This window comes from Hylobates moloch, unplaced genomic scaffold (genome assembly GCF_009828535.3).
Source record: "Hylobates moloch isolate HMO894 unplaced genomic scaffold, HMol_V3 SCAFFOLD_6, whole genome shotgun sequence".
NCBI lineage: Eukaryota > Metazoa > Chordata > Mammalia > Primates > Hylobatidae > Hylobates > Hylobates moloch.
The window spans coordinates 30,780,375-30,785,099 of NW_026652281.1; the positions used below are offsets into that span (position 1 = coordinate 30,780,375).

A 4,725-nucleotide genomic window follows, 5' to 3' on the forward strand; every position below is an offset into this window, starting at 1 on the left:
ACTATTTACCTGTAAATATGTCCCCTCTCCTATTCTTTAGGTTTTCAAAAATTGGTACCTCGTGCTAAAAATTTGCTCCTTTACTTTATGGAAAATGCCTACTTTCTCACTTGCTCCTTTGTGTTCCATCAAAATTTGCACTTACTCCTCCTGTAACATCAAATGTGGGATATTAGACAAAGAAGTTGAGACCATTTTAATACATTAGAATATGCCCCTGAAACCTTACAGTAAAATACTTATTTCCACAATCACCTGTGCGATATTCTAATGTAGTGCATTATTAAAGTATTATTAAAGTCCAAACCAAAGAAATTAACATAATTGTGTGAAAAAACTTTAATTAAAAAATTTTACTTTTGTTCTCTGCTTGTATTATTCAGATAATATCCTTCATCTCAAATTCCCCCAAATCATACATTTGTCCTGTTTTATTTTGTGTCTGAAAAACCTGGTGAGGTATTTTGACATTTTATTTTAGACCTAAAGCACAAAGTTTCATGGCCTGTAACGTCAAATTATTTCCAGACTTTTTAAGATGTCATTCTCTGTAAATGTTCGTATACATAAACGCAAATGGAGTTTTATGGAGGAAGTATTACTTCTCCAAGCTAGCTTCTTACATTTTTTTAAATATACCTCATTTAAAATGCATGTTTTACAAAACTTGTGAGACTAACTTGTAAGACAGAACACACTAGAGGAACTACCATATTTATGAATATAAGTAAAAAATTAAATAATGACAAACTGTTTGAAACATTGAATTCTGGCTAGAAATCTAGATAACCCAAACTTTGAATCTAGTTTGGCTTTCAGATAGGATAAACAATTGTCTCAATTTTCCCAGGATTATTCCATTTTTAAAACTGATATAATCCCAGCACTTTGGGAGGCCGAGGCGGGAGGATCACGAGGCCAGGAGATCGAGACCACGGTGAAACCCCGTCTCTACTAAAAAAATACAAAAAATTAGCCGGGCGTGGTGGCGGGCGCCTGTAGTCCCAGCTACTCGGAGAGGCTGAGGCAGGAGAATGGCGTGAACCCGGGAGGCGGAGCTTGCAGTGAGCCGAGATTGCGCCACTGCACTCCAGCCTGGGTGACAGAGCGAGACTCCGTCTCAAAAAAAAAAAAAAAAAAAAAAAAACTGACAATCTCACATCTTGGGAACCCCTTAATTCTGGGAAAAACTCAGTCCTGGACTGTTGGTCACCTTTTTTCCAGAAGAGCATACAAAATATCACCAACAATGTATACCTTAGGTTTTTAATCACCTACTTTGAGATCACTAGAAGAAAACAATCAATATGGATAAAATAGGCAAACCATTTGAGACCTTCTGTAATAAAATATTGTACAGTTTGATTATTCATAAGTGTCTATGGTAATCAAGGATCTCAGACTTCAACTGGGAGATTATTTGTCACATGTTTTGTGAGTGGATACTGTTTCAATTGGCAGAGCGTGTGTGTGTGTGTGTGTGTGTGTGTGTGTGTGTGTGTGTGTACACATAGACAAAAGCAGGAAAAAGGAATTACAAATTCACAAATTTGAGGAGTGTTTGGGATCTAAACGGTGGCGTGAACACAAATAAATCTGATATTTGGGGGCAGCACTGAAGCCAAGAATGATTTTAAAGTAGAAAGAGCACTTAGTTACAAAACTGAGACCTGTGTAATGTGCACGCTAAATAAAAAGTTTGAATCCTAAATTAAATCTTGGAATGCCTTAAATATTTCTGAATTTATATAACTAGAGTCTACTAAGCAAGACCTGCTGAGCATTTCCAGAATGAAATTCTGTCTTTAAAGAAAAGATATAAATTGTTCTGGTGCCAGGCGGCATGGAGTGGAGCATTAAGGATGGGCCCCCAAGGACCTGGAAATGGAAACAATGGACTGTATATAATTTGGATTAGGGATTTGAGGACAGTTACTCCCAGTTTTCAACAACACTTTTAGATGAGTGTCTGTGGAAAGTTGCTTATAGTTTATTCTGAGCTAACATAGAGATCGCTAATGGAGACCCATTTTAGCTACTAGAGCTAACTGTCTAACAGACTTCTCATAGTTTCCTATTTTGCTATCTATTTTCTAAGGAAAAATTTCATATTTTTTTGTTTTCTCAAACTTCCTACTAATCCCTGCCATCTGCTTTACTAGACAGTTTTGCTTTATATTTTTCAGAAAATGGTGATCAATTCTGTAAATTCTCAACCAACGAAGTTTCCTACAGTAACACACATTTTTCTTCATTCTCTTGTTACAATGAAGGAGGTTCCCCTACTCCCTTCTAAGACCACTCAACAAAATCTGGGGGATCCATCACCTCTCCACAGCTCAGGGAAATCAGACCACCCAATTTCCCTCTCATGCTTTCCTGCTTCCTTCATTAGTATCTTACCATTCTCAAGTTTTTCATTTATGGAAAAAGAGCCCTTCATTCATTATAAATATGTTATCTTTAATAAACCAAGCCTATCACTCTTTCTGTCTCTTCAAAGCAAATGTTTTAAGGTTCCCTTATAAATAAAATAAATTCTGTATTAAACCATATTTTCTGTACTGAGTCAGATATCAGTAACAATGGTAAAAGGAAACACATTCATTTGAAAATTTAGAAGCATACTTCTAAACAGCTATGGACATACATACATAGAAATTTTAGTGAAAATTAGAAAATATTTAAAAGCAAAAAGAAATATTACATGTAAAACGCTGAGATGCAAATAAAACATTAATTTGAAGAATTTTATGGTCTGAGAAGTTTATATTACAATAAAATACTATTATTTGCATATTGAGCAAAGAATAGGTTTCACATAACTCAAAAAGGACACAGAAAATAAACTGGAAGAGCGGATCAGTAGCTGCAACACTAAAAAGATGGCGGAGCAAGAGCAAATAAAAATCCCTTTGGTTCCAGAAAATCTCCCGAAAAAAAGAGGAAAGCTTATCAAGCCCGCAAATCCACCCAGGCAAAGCAGACACTTTTGGCAAAGAAGGAGCAGAGGAAAGAAAAATGGCTCAGGTTTAAGCGACTAGAATTATTCCTACATGATTCCCAGCAACAGAAACGTGACAAGGTGCATCTCAGATGACTAGAAGTGAAATCTCATGCTTTGGAATTGCCAGATAAACATTCCTTGACCTTTGTTGCATGCATCGAAAGAATTGATGGCATGAGTTTACTGGTGCAGAGAACCATTGCAAGACTTCACCTAAAGAAAATTTTTAGTGGTGTCTTTGTAAAAGTCATCCCACCACCCATCCCCACCACACAGAACCTAAAAATGCTGCGAATATTGGAACCTTATGTGACCTGGGGATTTCCAAATCTGAAGTCTGTCTGGTAACTCGTTTTGAAATGTAGACAAGCCAAGGTCAATAATAAGACCATCCCTCTGACAGACAACACAGTGATTGAGGAACACCTGGGGAAGTTTGGTGTCATTTGATTGGAAGACCTCATTCATGAAATTGCCTTCCCAGGAAAGCATTTCCAGGAGATTTCATGGTTCTTGTACCCTTTCCACCTCTCAATGGCCCTTCATGCTACCAAAAATAGAGTGGGCTTCCTCAAGGAGATGGGCACACCTGGCTATCGGGGTGAACACATCAGTCAGCTCATCCGCCAGCTGAACCCAGGTGCCAAACTGCAGTAAATTTTTATTAATTAAATGGAAGCATGTGTTTTTGTTTCCGGGGGGGGGGGGGGGAATTTTTATCAAGTATATTCGGAGAAGATTATTTACTGCTTTATCTTCGAAAACTGGAAAGGAAGGGTCAAAGACAGTACAGTAGCTGGCCAGGCGCAGTGGCTCATGCCTGTAATCCCAGAACTTTGGGAGGCTGAGGTGGGCGGAGCACCTGAGGTCGGGAGTTCAAGACCAGCCTGACCTTGAAGAAACCCTGCCTCTGCTAAAAATACAAAAATTAGCTGGGCATGGTGGCACATGCCTGTAACCCCAGCTACTCAGGAGGCTAAGGCAGGAGAATTGCTTGAACCCAGGAGGCGGAGGTTGCAGTAAGCCGAGATTGCCCCATTGCACTCCATCCTGGGCAACAAGAGCGATACTCCGGAAAAGAACAGAACAGAACAGAACAGTACAGTACAGAACAGTAGCTTATGTTCATGGCAAGCACCTCTCATCACAGTCCAGTTCCAAGGCAACATTCCAGCGTTTTCTATACTGGCTGCCGCCGCATCTGAAATCAGCACATTCCATGGAGGAAGGAGTCCTGCTTTGCTGCATTGTCTATCCCAGGGTTTAATGTTGGTAAATAAGCAACTCTAGCATTTGTACAAGGCTCTCTAAGACTCCTGCAGCAGTTGACCAAGCCCAGGGACGTAAATGAATCTGGAGTTTCCTGGGACCTTGTTTTGAAAAAGACTTGAAATGCACACAGGAAAATGGCATAAAAACAAATGTTCATTTGTCACTGCAAAAATAAAAATAAAAATAAAAAAGTGGAAGAGTGGAAAAATAAAGATAACTAAATGGAACAAAGTAGAAAGCACAGCTATATTAGAGATTAATAGAAACTGATTGTAAGAAAACCTTTAAAATATAAAAATATCAGTAAGATTCATTTAAAAAAGAAAATAAAATACAAAAATCAGGAGCAACTTATGTATCAGCAGATAAATAAATCAGGCTATATTCAGTCAATAGCATACTATTCAGTAATTACAAATGAATTGCTGTTATATCTATCAAGATAC

At 38.1% G+C, this 4,725-nt stretch overlaps 1 pseudogene; it reads left to right on the forward strand.

Annotated features, from left to right (window-relative positions):
* The first annotated feature begins 2,885 nt into the window (after positions 1-2,885).
* LOC116470345 (ribosomal protein uL30-like) lies at positions 2,886-3,477 on the forward strand (annotated as a pseudogene).
* The last annotated feature ends 1,248 nt before the right edge of the window (positions 3,478-4,725 follow it).